Source organism: Cebus imitator, unplaced genomic scaffold, assembly GCF_001604975.1.
Source record: "Cebus imitator isolate Cc_AM_T3 unplaced genomic scaffold, Cebus_imitator-1.0 Scaffold38, whole genome shotgun sequence".
NCBI lineage: Eukaryota > Metazoa > Chordata > Mammalia > Primates > Cebidae > Cebus > Cebus imitator.
Window position 1 is genome coordinate 7,794,826 of NW_016107353.1, and position 17,288 is coordinate 7,812,113.

Sequence of the window (17,288 nt, forward strand, 5' to 3'; positions counted from 1 at the left end):
TCTCTTACATTTATAATTTATCATCTGGAAAATCACGATTGCAAGTTTGAAACTGAGAAGTGAAATGTAACAATAACCCTAATTTTATTTCTGTCATACTGGCTTTACTAATAATGCCATTTTCAATGTGTTGTAACAGTTTCAGGAACAATTAGGTGCTAGGGTGATTGCTTTTATTTTTATTTATTTATTTATTTTTTAAAAAACCAGGGGAAAACGTGAACGCAGTCCCCCACTACCACAAATTATGCAGTTGAGTTTCCCACATTTGGGGAAATGGCAGGGATCAGCACATCTGGAGTGCAATGGATAAGCCTTGCCCTGGGAAAACCACCTTCATGATCACGGTCTCTCCCCTGCCAGATAAGTATGGGTGATTGCTTTTAAGTCTTACTTGCCATAACAAAATGTCTTTAGAATCTTGACGTGTTTGACTTGGTGAATTATATTGTTGTTTTCTCCTTGAATTTATACATTTAAGTTCATTAAAAAAAAATCAATAGCCTCCATTAAATATACTAAATTAAAATCTCAAACATTGTTTTTGAAAATGAGATTGCTTGCCAAATGAGATTGCTTTCTAACTGGAAAAACGTGACTGTCATTTCTGAGTTAATTCACCCTGCTGAATATTTTCCCTTACGTTTCCATAAGATAACCGATGAATTTCAGTGAGCTTCAGTGTCAGAGTATGGTTTGTTTCAATCTCACCAAAACACATCGCTATTTTGGCTATTTATGAGCTCTCTTTAATAAACCTAACAACCCTCATGATGTTTTCTAATACTTCTATGAGATTTAGCAGAATTATTTCAAGAAATGACACATTTCTATTTATTCTGATTTCTAAACACAACTGTCATTAATAGTTTTTACAAATATTTTAATAGCTTTGCTGTTTTCTAGCCATAGCAGCTGGCCCTGTCATTCATAATTCCATTATTACTGTTCGGTTTTATTTTATTTTTAAATTTAAACTAAATTAAATTTATTATTATTATTTTTAGAGATGGGGACTCCCTACGCCGTCCAAGCGGGAGTGCAGTGCTATTCACAGGCGTGATCATAGCATGCTATGTCCTCGAACTCCTGAAGCGATCCTCCCTCCTCACGTAGCTGGGACTAATGGTGTGTGCCATCATGCCTGGCTCTATTTTTCCATTTTAGTAGATATTGACCAACAGAGCATTTTTCCACTTTTGTAAATATATGTAATCCATTGTGTGAGGTTAAACTTAAACAGCACAAACACCTCCACACACTCACACGCATCTTGTTGTTTTGCATACATGAGAAGAATTTAACAACTTGCAGTATCTGTGCTCTTTTGGGGTTGGATCTTAAGCTCTATACTGGATTTTAGCCACATGAGAAGCATGGCTCTAGGAGGTTCTGCTGTAACACAGATTTGACTAGAAATACTACAATCCCAAAGAATTGTACATTTCAATTTATTAGCTGATTTGGTATTTAAAAATCATGTTTATCATAAATATTTGCATTAGAGAATAATTTTTCTTTTTTATTTTGAAAGACTGATTTTTAAAAAAGTTGTTTCATTTTGAATTAGTATAGGTACATAAGAGTCGTATATATTTATGGGGTACATGTGATACTTTGATACAGGTATGCAATGTGTAATAATCGTATTAGGGCAATTGGAGTATCCATCATCTCAAGCACTTATCATTTCTTTCTTTTCTTTTTGAGATAGAGTTTTGCTCTTGTTGCCCAGGCTGGAGTGCAAAAGTGCCATCTCAGCTCACTGAAACCTCTGCCTCCTGGGTTCAAGTGATTCTCCTGCCTCAGTTTCCTGAGTAGCTGGGGCTACAGGATGCACCACCACACCTGGCTAATTTTGTATTTTTAGTAGAGACAGGGTTTCTCTATGTTGGTCAGGCTGGTCTCGAACTCCCGACCTCAGGTGATCTGTCCACCTCTGCCTCCCAAAGTGCTGGGATTACAGGTATAAGTCACCATGCCCGGCCAAGCACTTACAATTTCTTTATGTTAGGGACAATCCAATTCTACTCTTTTCGTTATTTTAAAGTACACAATAAATTATTGTGACACTATAGTCACCTTATTGTGCTCATATACTAGATCTTATTCATTTTATCTATTTTTGTACCCATTAACCATTCCCACTTTATCACCCTATCCTTGCTACCCTTTCCAGTCTCCATGACCATTATTGTACCCAATAATCTCCCTGAGTTCAATTCATTTTTTTTTTTTTTCCTCACATATGAGTGAGAACATGAGATATTTGTCTTTCTGCACCTGGCATACTGCACTTAACATAATCTCCCTCAGTTCTATCCATGTTGGTACAAATGGCAGGATTTCATTCTTTTTAACGGTTGAATAATATTCCATTGTTTATATGTGCCACATTTTTTTTTTTTTTTTTGTCCATTCATTCGTTGATGAGCTCTTAAGTTGATTCCATATCGTGGCTATTGTAAAAAGTGCTTCATTAAACAGAGGAGTGAAGATATCTCACTGATATTCTGATTTCCTTTCTTTTGGATATATACCCAGCAGTAGGATTGCTGGATCATAGGGTAGTTCTATTTTTCATTTTTTGAGGAACTGCCATAGTGTTCTCTATAGTGGTTGTACCAATTTGCGTTCCCACCAACAGTGTACAAGGGTTTCCCTTTCTCCCCATCCTCACTCACTTTCATTATTGCCTCTTTTGGATAAATGTCATTTTAATTGGGGTGAGATAATGTCTCATTGTAGTTTTCATTTGCATTTCTCCAGTGATTTGGTATTAAGCATTTTTCCTATACCTGTTTGCCATTTGTATGCCTTCTTTTGAGAAATGTCTTTTCAGGTCTTTTGCCTATTTTTAAATTGGATTATTTTGTTTTTTTTTCCTATTGAATTGTTTGAACCCCTTATATATTATGGTTATTAATCCCTTGTCAGATGGGTACCTTGCAAATATTTCCTCCCATTTTGTGGTTCATCACTTCACTTTGTTGATTTGTTCCTCTGCTGTGCAGAAGCTTTTTAGCTTGATGTGATCCTAGTTGTCCGTTTTTGCTTCGGTTGCTTGCACTTTTGAGGGCTTACTCAAGAAATCTTTGCCTAGACCAATGCTTTGGAGAGTTAGAAGAATAATTTTTCAACAACTGTGTGAGAGCCATTTTCTCTTTTGTCCAACCATATGTAACTAAGTCTCATGAACAGTTTATAGAACAGGCCAGGCACGGTGGCTTACACCTGTAATCCCCACACTTTGAGAGGCTGAGACAGGCAGTTCACTTGAGGTCAGGAGTTCAAAACTAGTCTGGCCAACATGGTGAAACCTCGTCTGTACTAAAAATTAAAAAAAAGAAAGAAAGAAAGAAAGAAAAAAGCCAGGAGGGTGGCAGGCACCTGTAATCCCGCTACTTGGGAAGCTGAGGCAAGAGAATCACTTGAATCTGGGAGGCAGACGTTCTAGTGAGCTGAGATCACACCACTGCACTCCAGCCTGGGCCACAGAGCAAGTCTCTGTCTCAAAAAAACAAAACAAAACAAAAAACAATAATTTTTTGTCCTTTGTTTTATTTTAAAAATGTTTGAAGGACTTGTTAATAAGTCCAGCATGCTGTGTTTCCAAGTGTCCTTCTAGTTTTGAAGGTGTTATTAGAAATAACACATTAGAGTTTGTCACTTTTGTTGGATTTTATGCACTGAAATTTTTTTTAAAAAATAATCTTTCTTATAAAGCTGTGCATTCTCTTTTCTTTTAAAAAGGACATCTCAAATGAAGTTGAAGCTAACTAATTAGAATCAATAATATTCTCAACATTGTCACTATTTACAGTTCTAGGTTGATCTTGGGCATTTCTCAAAGTTTTCCTTCATCATTCTTTTCTAATAAGGATAAATCCTGTTAAAGGGAAATTCACGCTAATTTATCAAAATATACGTTGGATGCAAACCTGAGACATATCTCACTTGACAATGTTCTTTCAGAAAAATGCTTTAAAATGAACTCTAATGTTAACATAAAATATAAACAGCTAATTAGCTTATAAAGATGATGGCCATATTCATATCATATACCAGAAGATCAAATGAGATGTTTGTTTTTAGAAGGCAGAATGACTTGTACTAGCAAATTCGTATTCTTCGTAGTCTTTTTTTTTTTTTAAGTTCTTTTTGAGACAGGGTCTCACTCCATGACTCAGGCTAGAGTTCAGTGGCACCATCTTGGCTTACTGCAATTTCTGACTTCCAGGTTCAAGAAATTCTCCTGCTTCAATCTTCCAAGTAGCTGGGATTACAGGCATGTGCCACCATGTCTGGTTTATTTATTTATTTATTTGCAAAGATGGGGTTTTACTATGTTGGCCAGGCTGGTCTCGAAATCTAGGCTTCAGGTGATCCACCTGCCTCCGCCTCCCTAAACGCTGTGATCACAGGTGTGAACCACTGTGCATGGCCCATCATAGTCTTTTATTTGCTTTCTTAATCCCGCTCAAACCAATTGGATGCAGTGTTTCTTACAGTGTTCGCAATTCCTAATAAAAGTCCAGTGACGTGTTCTCATATTTTCTATTCTATTCTGATGGTTTATTCTACTCTATTTCATTTTGCTAAAAAATGAGTCAAAAAAATTAAGTAAAGTTGTGACCCATTAAGCTTATTTTACCATCTACTAGTGTATTATATATTCCAAGTAGTCTGAATAATGCTGACATAAATAATAAATATATAAACAAATGAGAGAAGTCCAGAGAGTGGTAAGTGCTATAGAAAATGTAAAAGATGGCCGGGCGCGGTGGCTCAAGCCTGTAATCCCAGCACTGCGGGAGGCCGAGGCGGGTGGATCACGAGGTCAAGAGATCGAGACCATCCTGGTCAACATGGTGAAACCCCGTCTCTACTAAAAATACAAAAAATTAGCTGGGCATGGTGGCGCGTGCCTGTAATCCCAGCGACTCAGGAGGCTGGGGCAGGAGAATTGCCTGAACCCAGGAGGCGGAGGTTGCGGTGAGCCGAGATCGCGCCATTGCACTCCAGCCTGGGTAACAACAGTGAAACTCCGTCTCAAAAAAAGAAAAAAAAAAAGAAAATGTAAAAGAATCATGTGATAGAAGAGGAAGTGACTGGGCAGAGACTAATCTTTCCAGGGATTGAATTTACCCTGCGTAGGAAGCGTTCTTGGAGGAAATGATAATGAATTGCACTCTGCATAGTTTAGGGTACTGATCTGAGTCTATTCTTCAGCATTTATGAGTAGTTTGAAGTATATCATTTTTATTTGTACTTCTGATTTGCCAGTTGTTTTGTGTATATCTGGTGAATCCCCAGCTAGACTGCAGCTTCCTGCAGGACACGTCTTTTTTCACTTTTTATAAAATCCCCCCCAATACTCAGTTTTGTGTTGTGTGTAAAGTTGGTGCTAGACAAATGCTAGTTCAACACTGGTTATTGAAAATCACACTAACCCAGGGCAGACATTCTTATAGGTGGAGCAGACAAGAGCCTCTGCCAGGTGGTCAGGGTTGGGTAGCTTCTTGAATCCTTCAAAATAGCTCTTCATTGTTGCTTGAGTGTGAATCTTTGTAATTAGAAATTCAATCCTTTGTGTTAAAGCCTTTATCAGTGAAGTCTTAGCAACCATTTATGCCTCTGTCGAATGTGTATAATTATATGACTGAGTCATGGCTGAACTTAAAAGGAGGATTGGCCTGGCTAATCCCTCCTAAGCACCAGTTCTGCTGTCTGGAGAGTTGCTACCAGGTACTGAGGTCTGCCTGTCTGGATGGGAGGCCCCAGTGGAATACTTAGTTCCCACTAACTGAGAGAGTCAGAGAGTGCAGGTGCCTGATTAATATCTTATGATTAAAATAATAGTATAGAGAGGATTGACCATTAATTACTCACATTTACATGCTAATTTTGGTATTTTTGCTTTTAAGGAAATACAATACCAAGGCACAAATTGGTTCCCTCCTTTAAGCCTCAATTATCATCAATTTTGCTCTATTTACTCTATTTCTGGTTTGTGTCCCAACTCCAGGGAGGACTCTCTTTGGCTTTGCTTATAGTCAGAACTGAAGCTTTTCAAGCCAGGCATCTCCGGTCATGTCTCCCTTCAGGGCTGTCTGCTCTGGTTCCAAGTCAGGAAGATTCGGAGGCCTGACTGCTCTAAGACAAGCAGAGATCCTCAAAGTCCAGACACTTTTGCCTGTGTGTGAAGCATCAAAGGTGGCCGGGGGGCGGGGGGAAGGGGTGGCAGAATCCCCCTTTTCTTCCTCTCCCATCTACATTCTCCCCAACCCAACCTTCCTCCTGGTGTTTAGACTTTAATGTTGGTTTACTCCATTGATCTTATTTCTCACTTCCAAAAGGAACTTAGTTTCCTACCATCCATTCCTTCTACCCCAATCTCTGGCATTTTACAAGATGTTTATGCTTTTTAACAGGGGGTTTTGGGAAAGTTGGATCACCATATGCAAAAGATTGAAGCTGGACCCTTACCTAACACCAAACACAAAAATTAACTTGAAATGGATCAAACACCTAATCATAAGAACTAAAACTATAAAATGTTCAGAGGAAAATATGGGGGAAAGCTTCATGACGTTGGTTGCTTGGATATGACATTAAAAATACCAGTAACTGGCCAGGCATGATGGCTCATGCCTGTAATCTCAGCACTTTGGGAGGTTGAGGTGGGAGGGTCACTTGAGCTCAGTAGTTCAAGACCAGCCTGGGCGACATAGTGAAACCTCCTATCTATGAAAGATAAAAGCAATTAGCTGGGCATGGTGGGACATCCTGGTAGTCCCAGCTACTTGAGAGGCTAAGGCAGGAGGATTGCTTGAGCCCTGGAGATGGTGGCTGCAGTGAGCTATGAATGTGCCAATGCACTACAGCCTTGGTGACAAAGTGAGACCTGTTTCAAAAGACAAAACAAAAACAAAAACAAAAACAAAAAACCAGCAACAACAACAAAAAAACAGTTAAATGAGGCTTCACCAAAATTAAAATGTCTGTGCGTCAAGGAACACAATCAGCAGGGTGGAAAGACAACCCACAGGATTGGATAACATATTTGCAAGTCACATATTTGATGAAGGATTAATACCCAGAATGTATAAAGAACTCCTACAACTTAACAAGAAAACAATACAATTTTTAAAATGGGCAAAGGACTTGATTAGACAGTTCTCCAGAGAAGATATGTAATTGACCAATAAGCACATCTAAAGATGACCAACATCACTCATCATTAGGGAAATGTAAATTAAAACTACAAGGGGCTACTACCTCATACTGATTAGAATGGCTAGTATAAAAACAAATCAAAAAATAACAAGTGTTGGTGAGGATATGGAGAAATTGCACTGTTGGTGGGAATGTAAAATGGCACAGCCTCTATGGAAAAAAGTATAGCAATTCCTTGTAAAATTAAAAATAACATTACCATATTATTCAGCAATTTCACTTCTGGATATGTACTCAAAAGAATTGAATGCAGGGTCTCAAAGAGATGTTTGTATACCCATGTTCATGGCAGCATTATTCACAAAAGAAGAAAGCAACTCAAGAGTCCATAGATAGATAAATGGAAAAAATGTGTGACATATGTACAATGGAATATTATCAGTTTTAAAAGGGCAGGAAATTCTGACATGTGTCCGCTTTTTAAAAAAAATCACACATTTTTAATACATTTAGAAAGGAGACTTTATTTCTTACAAAGTGTTACTGCAGGGCAGCCATCAGACAGACTGAGAAGTGTAGCCCCTGGTTTTATAAAACCGTTGGATCTAGAGTTACCGGATAAAATACCCAGTTAAACTTGGTTTTCAGATACCCAGGATTTAAATTTGAATTTCAGATAAATGATTTTTTAATATATGTTTTAAGTTCTGGGGTACATGTGCAGATCGTGTAGGACTGTTACATAGATATACACATGCCATGGTTGTTTGCTGCATCCATCCCCCTGTCATTTTTTTTTTTTGGGGGGGGTGGAGTTTCATCATGTTGGCCAGGCTGGTCTTGAACTCCTGGACTCAAGTTATCTGCTCATCTTGGCCTTCCAAAGTGCTGGGATTACAAGATTCCTGTAAGTACTTCAAACAAAAACAAAAACAAAACCATAGGTATATCCCAAATATTGCATGGGTCATGCTGATACTAAAAAATTACATATTGTTCATCTGAAATTATTTACTTATTTTTTGAGACAGAGTCTCAGTCGCCCAGGTTGGAGTGCAGTGGTGGGATCTCGGCTCACTGCAACCTCTGCCTCCTGGGTTCAAGCGATTATCATGTTTCAGCCTCCCAAGTAACTGGGATTACAGGTGCAGGCCACCACACCCGGCTAATACTTGTATTTTTAGTAGAGATGGGGTTTCACCATGTTGGTCAGCCTGGTCTCAAACTCCTGGCCTCAAGTGATCCTCCTGTCTTGGCTCCCAAAGTGCTGGGGATTACAGGTGAGAGCCAACACGCCCAGCCTGAAATTCAATTTCAATTGAGCATGTTGTATTTTTATTTGCTAAATCTGGCACTCCTATTTGGGGCTAGTTTACTAGCACCTGCTTACTGAACACCAGTCTGCAGTAGGTGTTGGAGTGGGTGGGTTGCGGGGAAGCCGAAAGAAAAGATAGCTCCAGCTCTTGAAGAGTTCACATTCTGGTTTCCTGGAAAGTTCTACAGTCATTAAAATAATCCTCTCCACCGTTACAATGACTGCTAGATGAAATTTCTGAGAGCACAGCTTCTGCGTTTTCCTGCTGCCTAGGGCAGAGTCATCCACCTTTACCTCAGCATAGAACCACCTGAGATGCCCCTCCCATGGAGAGTCTGATTCCTTTGGTTTAGGGAGGGATCCAGAAGCCCGAGGTTTTAATAAGAACCCAGGTGATCCTGCTGAGATAAGTCTGTGGAACTCTGGCAAGCCTGTCTCTTGGCTCAGGCTTGGAGGCCTCCGAGCAGCAACATCTCCCTAATTATATCCCGTTGGGGCATCTTCGGATCTTCCACGCTTTTCCCAACGCATTCAAAATCTCCGTACCCATTTTGCAGTAGTGATCTCTGTAAGTTGCTTTACAATTCATAAAGTTTATTTCTATTTGATCTTCACTCTAATTTACCAGGAAAAGCAGGGAAGTTTATTTCTGTTTTACAGAGGTGGACAGGCAGGCTCCCAGGGGCTGAGTTTACACAGCAAGCCCTCGAAGCTGCAGGGCTGCAAAGCCCGCCCTCTTTCCACCGCACCGAACTACTTCCTTTCGCTTACAAAACGTAGGTGGGTACCACTGGTGTTGGAATGACGGCCCACCTCGAGTTTCAGGTGATTTCCACTCTGCAATTAACTTGCAGGCAGCCCCAGACCTGCAATGAACACACGGGTGGGGGAGAGATACATACGCCAGGGTCAGGGAACCGGCAGCCCAGGGGTGAGCGGGGCTAGAGGCCCCAGGCCAACCGCGGGGCAAACGCGGTGGGGAGAGGCAGGCCGCGCTCTGGCCCGTCCCCCGCAGCTGCATGGCCTGCTAGCCACCGCCCCGGGAGCGCCGCGGGTTCCCGAGTCCGGCCGCCGGGCGCGGAGGGCGCGCGAACACGGCGGCAGGGGCGTGCTCGGAGGACGCGCGCGGGGCTGCTCTTCCAAAGGGCAGCTCCGGGGGAAGGGGGGTGGTGTCCCGGGGAAGCCCGTAGCCGCCGCCGATGTCGCTGGGACTCGGAAGTGCCGAAAGAGGGGTGTTGGGAACTCGCGGCGCGCGTGAACGCTGCCGTCGCCGCCGCCCGGGACAGCCCGGAGGTTGGTAGCTGGTGACCGTAGGGGGGTCCTGGGGAGGTTAGGTGCTGATTTTATTTTATTATATTATTATTATTTTTTGCGTCAGTTGACTCTGTTAAAAATGCACAAAACGCTTTCCGTTTCCTACCCCTGTTCCCGTGTGCGCGCCCGAGGGCGGGACAGAGGAAGTTCCCGGTCCGGCGAAGGAGACAAAAGCGGCAGGGGCCGCACGCGCAGTGCGCCCGGGCAGAGGCGGGGACCTGGGCGCCGGGACAAGTCCGCTCAAGGCCCTGCCCGCGTCCTCGCTCCTTGGCCTGGTCCCCAGCTTCCGCCACTGCTGTGGGGAATTGCGAACTCTGGTCCCTTTGGCAGTGTCGGCGGTGCGCCTGACTACCTGCTGTGACTCCTGGGACTCTAAAGTTAAAGACTTCCTTCGCGTTCTATCTTCAGGACTCAGTTTCCTTCATCTGTTCTGAGTTTAACCTTCAGGTGGCAGGTCTTTATGCGGAAAAACCCTACCCTTAATCCTCACCAGAGGTACTGGCACACTGATGTTAAGAAGTGTGCTGCTACCAGTGTTCATTGCTCTTGTATCAGGGTTGTAGGGCTAGAGCATTTGGCATCCTTGGTGGTTTGCATTATGTGGGAGTGAGAAATTGTTTCTGTCTCTGATTCGTTGTTTGTTGCGACGGAGTTTCACTCTCGTCGCCCAGGCTGGAATGCAGTGGCACAACCTCAGCTCACTGCAACCTCCGCCTTCCACGTTCAAGCGATCCTCCAGCCTCGCCTCCTGAGTAGCTAGGAGTACAGGCATGTGCCACCATGCCCAGCTAATTTTGTATTTTTAGTAGAGACCATGTTGGCAAGGCTGATCTAGAACTCTTTACCTCAGGTGATCTGCCTGCCATGGCCTCGGAAAGTGCTGAGATTACAGGCGTGAGCCACCGCGACTGGCATCTGTTTTGTATTATTCATTCATTCTCGGAGCTAAGGACCTATTTCAATGTGATTAAGTGCTATGGGAACTCGAGGAGAGGAGAGGGAAGGCTTCATTGAAAAGGTGGTAGTTCATTGAAGGAGACTTTGAGGAATGATTTTTTTTTTTTTTCCATTCCTCATGTTCCATTTTCCCTGTGATTTTTCTCCCTCCTCTCTGGTTCACAGTCAGTCCCTAATTGTAATTAAGTGTTTGATAGGGACAGCTCTGACCTGAGAGATTCAATTAATTTTAACTTAAGGAGACTATATGCTTGTCGGGTGCTTTAGATACATTATTTCTAAACCTTACAGTAACTGGGAAAGATAGGTGGTGTTATCGCTTTTCACAGTGGAATAGAGAGAGCCTTGGAGGGAGGCCAATGCCACAAACTAGTACATGTCAGGGCTGGGTTTTGAACTCCTCTTTTGGATCAATGCCTGTGCTTTATCTACTGTTTACTTTCCCCTCTCCTTGGAAGTAGGTTAGATGGATCAACTTAGGGTGAAGGTGAAGTCTTTGGAGAAAGCAGACATTTCTGTGGGTGGCCAGATGTTGGTGGGAGCTCTGTAGGTAGCATCAGGAACTTGCGAGCATGGACCTTACCCCCATGCCCTGCTTCCAGCTCAGGGCCTGGCCCAGGGGGAAGTGTTCCCTAAAGCAGTGGTCCCCAACCTTTTTGGCACCAAGGACCGGTTTCATGGAAGACAATTTTTTTCCTGGACCAGGGGAAGTTGGATGGTTTTTGGTATAATTCAAGTGCATTACATTTATTTATTTTGAAACAGAGTCTTGCTCTGTTGCCCAAGCTGGACTGCAGTGGCATGATACTGGTTTACTGCAACCTCCGCCTCCCGGGATCAAGTAATGTTTGTGCCTCAGCCTCCCCAGTAGCTGAGACTACAGGCATGCGACACCACTAATTTTTGTATTTTTAATAGAGATGGGGTTTCACCATGTCGGCCAGGCTGGTCTCGAACTCTTGAGCTCAAACTCCTGAGCTCAAGTCATCCCCCCCCCCGGCCTCCCAAAGTGCTGGGATTACAGGTGTGAGTCACCATGCCCCACCTGCATTACACTTATTGTGGATTTTATTTCTATTATTACATGGTAATATATAATGAAGTAATTATACAGCTCCCCATAGGGTAGAATCATGGGACCCCTGAGCTTCTTTTCCTGCCACTAGACGGTCCCATCTGGGGGTGAATGGGAGACATTGACACCCAAAGTGTTTGCTTATGTCCAGTCTACTCCACAGTCTCATTTTGGTTGCTGTCCCTGCAGAAGACCCTGCTTCACAAAGATAGGATGTTGGAAATGGAAGCAGGCTTTTGGGTGCTTTTTTGGCAATCTCAGGATATTTCACCTTGAGTTTAATTCAGAATGTATGGAGATTTGAAGTTGTCTCAAACATACTTCCAAGGCCCTATCATTTACCATCTCAAGCAGCTGTTCCCCTTCTAGCATCGACAAAGTCAATTCACCTGGCTTATTCACAAATGGGTCTAGGATCCTTCCCAGTTCGGGGGTCTTTTGTGGTTGGGAAGTAATGCTAAACTTTGTTTTTTTTTGAGAAGGCGTCTAGCTCTGTTGCCCAGGCTGGAGTGCAGTGGCACAGTCTCTGCTCACTGCAACCTCTGCCTCCCGAGTTCAAGCGATTCTCCTGCCTCAGCCTTCTGAGTAGCTGGGATTATAGGCACCTGGCACCATGCCCAGCTAAGTTTTGTATCTTTAATAGAGATGGGGTTTCACGGTGTTGGCCAGGCTGGTCTCGAGCTCCTGACCTCGTGATCCCCCTGCCTCGGCCTCCCAAAGTGCTGGGATTACAAGCGTAAGCCACCGCACCTGGCCACTCAAACTCTTTGGAAAGCTGAGATAGATGATCATGCACCAGCTGGGAGAAAGAAGGTCTTGGCTTAGAATCTTTCAAGATCTCTGCTAATGTTTGAAACATGTCAGAAATCCCAATGTTCACTTGTCACCCCAATAATTCCAGTTTGGTTTTGAGCGCAGCCGCTTATCTGCTGACTTGAGCACAGTTTTCCCCTGACATGACAGACGGAGTTCGTTGAGGAGGTAAGCAAGTTTTGCAACCCCTTCTGTGAAATGTGCTGCCAGTGGTGATGATTTTTCTAAAAGAAATCTCTGGAACGGTTTTTCTAAAAGAAACCTCATAACTCAAACTCTGGCCAGTGATCTACCTTTAGAAAGCCATCTCACTTCTGTGTATAAGAAAAGATGTGTGTGCTCTACATCCATCTCACAGAGATGCATGAATAGACATGAGTTAAGAGCGTGTACTTTAATATGGTTGATAATTTTAATCATATCCTACAAAGCATTCAGTTCAGGTGACATTTTTTGGCTAGCTGTCACTTCTTTATGGATGGCACAGCACAAAGACTCACATTCAGAAGTGACCTCTTTGACCCAAGTAGTGAAAACATGAAGCTATCCAGTCATACCGGTTACTCTGCCCATGCATATGCTACACAAAATGACCAATTCAGTTATCCTGATATGTAATCATTCAAAGACTTGAATAGTTCTGCGGCTGAGGCATTGGTTAGCAACAAAAGTGCAAGTGACATATCCTTGTGCACCTAACATATCCTCATGCACATCCTCCTGAAAACCATATCCTACAGAAACAAGCATTGTTGCCTTGGTGTCAACATTGATATGCTAGTCAACCTGGATTGCATGCTGTGGTGACTCATTAATTCTCTCTAACAAAAGTGTCTCAATATCCCCTGCTATTTCATCAATTCACCTAGTTATGCTGCTAGAGAGGAACGCATGCCACCTTTTGAATTGCAGCCTCTCCTAAAAGTTCAGAACAAATGTCCTTAAAAGTAGGCAGGACCAACTCTTCACCAGTAGTAAAGGGCTTCTTAGCTTTAGCAGTGCAGTTAGCCACTAAGAATGATCCTCTCATTGCAGACATGATTTGATGAAATGGTAGCCTTCAATAATTGCTTCTGTTCTTTGTGTTCATATTTTTTCTTTTGAAAAGCTCCAAAGGCTTGTCTTGTAATGCAGGGTGCTTGGTCTCCCTGTGGTGAAGCAGTTTTGAAGGTTTCATGGCTTCATTGAATAGCCATTTGAATATGCTACAAAGTGGACTTGGGGAATGTGAATCACCTGTTGCAATGAACCTGTAATTTGAGTAGGACTCCTGGTATTTTATTTTAAATGCAGCTTTCTTTTTGTTGGCAGTCTTAGAGTCTTCTGCTGTCTCACCATTGGGTGTTTCCCCCTTTTTGAAGAAGCTTACCAGTGACATTTGTTTTTTACTCATTTTGGCTAGGGTTAGCTTGTGGGCTTACCAAAACTGACAGAGACAAGTGTGCAGTGCAGGAAAGAGGCACAGCTGGAAGTGGTAAATAAAATAATGGGCAGGCCATGAGTGGACTAAAATAAGTGTCTGATTCTGACTTAAAGCCTTCCACCTGATGCAGCTGTACAATGGAAGTACATCAACTCGTTGCCACTGTAAAGCCTGCCACCAGCTGCAGCTTGTTACATGACACTCACAGATAGGATTTTGATATGAGTCTGTAAGCAATTGATTTACTATGCTCTCTGTGTAGTCAAACCTCTCTGCTAATGTTATTCTGTATTTGCATCCACTCCCCAGTGCTAGCACCACCTGTAGTCCCAACTACTTGGGAGGCTGAGGAGGAAGGATCACTTGAGCCCAGGAGGTCAAGGCTAAGGTGAGCTATGATCAGGCCATTGCACTCTAGCCTGTGTGAGAGAGTCAGACCCTGTCTCTTAAAAAAAAGTGTAAAATGAAAAAACTAAAAAACAAGGCTCCAGATTTATGAGTATATGTACTCCTTTATTAATGCAGTAAGTAACAAAATTCAGTGCAGTAGCAAATAACTCCTGTAATTTCAAAGTAGTGATGCCCATGTAAATGGTATTTTGTGGTATTTCCAAAAGCTGTACTGCACTGTGGTATGAAAGTATCTGTGACTTTTATTGATGACAAGTCATCAGAGCTGCTGTTACTACTATGACTTTTCTTTTTTTCTTTTTCTTTTTTCGAGACAGGGCTCACTCTGTCACCTAGGCTGGAGTGCAGTGGTGTGATCTGGGCTCACTGTAACCTCCGCCTCCTGAGTTGAAGCAATTCTCATGCCTAACCCACCCTAGTGGCTGGGATTACAGATGTGAAGCACCGCACCTGACTAATTTTTGTATTTTTAGTAAAGACAAGGTTTCGCTATGTTGGCCAGGCCTGTATTGAACTCCTGGCCTCAAGTGATCTGCCCACCTCGGCCTCCCAAAGCGCTAGAATTACAGGTGTGAGCCACTGTGCCCAGCCAGAACTGTTCTTATTAGTATGATTTGTTATCCACATCTATAATCAAATGCTGATTTTTTTCAGCCAGAAGTTCATGAAAATAAAGATATTTGAGCTCATGTCCCTCTGAATTCTATCTATGGACATCTTGGGAGTGGAGGGCTGGGGATCCTGGGTTACAAACCTAGTTAGTGGTTGTTTTTCATCTAAATACTTGCTGACCACCTTAGTGTATCACCTGTTTTTCTTTTCTTTTCTTTCTTTCTTTCTTTCTTTTTTTTTTTTTTTTTTTTTTTTTTTTTTTTTTTTTTTTTTTTTTTTTTTTTTTTTTGTGTGTGTGTAAGGGTCTTGCTCTGTTGCCCAAGCTGCTGGATCACAGCTTGCTGCAACCTCAACTCCCCAGGCTCAGGTGATCCTCCCACCTCAGCCTGCTGAGCAGCTGGGACTACATACAGGCATGCAACACCATTCCTGGCTAATTTTTGTATTTTTAGTAGAGACAGGGTTTTGCCACATTGCCCAGGCTGGTCTCAAACTCCTGGGCTCAAGTGGTCTGTCCATGTTGGTCTCCCAAAATGCTGGGATTACAGGCATGAGCCACCACATCCAGCCTGTTAGCGCATTACAAATAGCAGTTTCCTCTTCCTTCAGTGAGGGTCCCCTTTTGCTCAGGTTCACAGTTGTTTCTGGTGATGAAAGCTTTGGAGAGGGAATTGCTGGGTTGTTTATATAATCTACCTGCTCTGCTCCATCTGTAGGTAATATGGTTGGAGACTATTCCTGAGATAGTGGATGTCTGTCATGTAGTGTACACACCCTACTTTTTTTTCTTTTCTTTCTGTGAGTAGAAATGAAACTTAGTGGTAGATGTTATTACTAGTGTCAGGGAAGAAAGATGAACTATCACATATCCCACAGACATTTAAAAGCTCTTAAGATGTTATGAACAATTTTGTGGTAATACATTAGAAAATGCAGATTAAATTGACAAATTTTTCCAATAAAATGTATTACCGAAGACACAAAAACTAGAAAAAAATGAGTAGTTCTATATCTATTAAAGAGATTACATTTGTAGTTAAAAACCTTTTTGTAGCAAAATTTTCAGGCCCAGATGGCTTTACTAGTGAAACTTCCAAACATTTAAGAAAATTAAAAAGAGAAACCACTTTCCAGTTGCATTTATGAGGCCAGCACAATCTTGTTACTAAAAATTGATAAGGATCTTACAAGAAAATTATAGGCCAAATGCTCATAAAGACAGACACATAAGTCTTAACTAATGTATTGGTAAGTCAAACCTAGCAATCCATGAAAAAGATAATAAATCATGACCAAGTTGAATTTATTTCAGGAATGTAAACTTTAACACTAGAAAAGTCAACAAATGCAATTTAACTCTATACATGAAGGAGAAAAATTACTTGATAAAATTCAGCACCCATTCATGATAAAAAGAACTCTTTGCAAACTGGAGCATTGAAAGAAATTAGATTTAAAATGACTAAGGGTATGGTATTGCTCTGCAAATCTACAGATTTGGGGGAATCCCAATCAAAATCCCAGCAGATTTTTTTTTTCTTCAAAAATAGAAGGTGATAAGCTGATTGTAAAATTTATTTGGAAATTCTAGACAATCTAAGAAGAGCACAATCGGAGGACCTAAGCTGCAAGATCAGTGGGCAGTCATGTCAGTGTGGTATTGGTATGAGGCTACACAGATTATGGAACTGAGTAGAGAATCCATACACAGGCTTATACATCTGTGGTCTTTTATGACAGAGGTGACACTGCAGGGCAGTGGAGAGAAGATGACCTTCTCAGTAAATGATGCTGGGTCAATTGGCTATCCACATGGACAAAATGAATCTAGATCATGTGCCTCATCTCATATACAAAAATTAATTAAGGTGACATACACCTAAATGTGAATGCTAAAACAAAGCTCCTGGAAGAAAGCAAAGTAAAATATCTTTATGACTTAGGGACAAGGTTTTTTTCAATAGGACACAAAAGGCACTAATTGGTACAGTAGTAAGAATGAACAAATTATTGCCTCCCATAACATGGACGAATCTCATGACACAAAGCTGAGCAAAACCAAGACAGACATAAAACAGAAAGTGCAATGTGATTCCATCAATGTGAATTTCAGAACCAGGCAGAACTAAATTAACTATGGTGGTAGAAGTTAGGCTAGTGGTCACCTTTGATGGGAGTTAGTGACTAGG

At 41.9% G+C, this 17,288-nt stretch overlaps 1 protein-coding gene and 1 non-coding gene across 9 annotated transcripts in view; one reads left to right on the plus strand and one right to left on the minus strand.

The window, feature by feature from the left end:
* Positions 1-207: 207 nt before the first annotated feature.
* Positions 208-371, minus strand: LOC119470730. The gene has a single exon (XR_005199696.1). It is a non-coding gene; the product is annotated as a U1 spliceosomal RNA (small nuclear RNA).
* An 8,837-nt stretch (positions 372-9,208) lies between these two features.
* HHAT (hedgehog acyltransferase) overlaps positions 9,209-17,288 on the plus strand; it is a 354,783-nt gene continuing 346,703 nt past the window's right edge. For 5 of the 8 annotated variants that reach the window (XR_001824225.2, XR_005199666.1, XR_005199670.1 and 2 more), the window contains exon 1: positions 9,524-9,787. The gene's annotated coding sequence lies outside the window, so the exon portion shown is untranslated. Of the gene's footprint in view, positions 9,320-9,353; positions 9,426-9,523; positions 9,788-17,288 lie in introns of those variants that run through there. The other 3 variants (XR_005199664.1, XR_005199669.1, XR_005199665.1) reach the window with 2 other exon arrangements.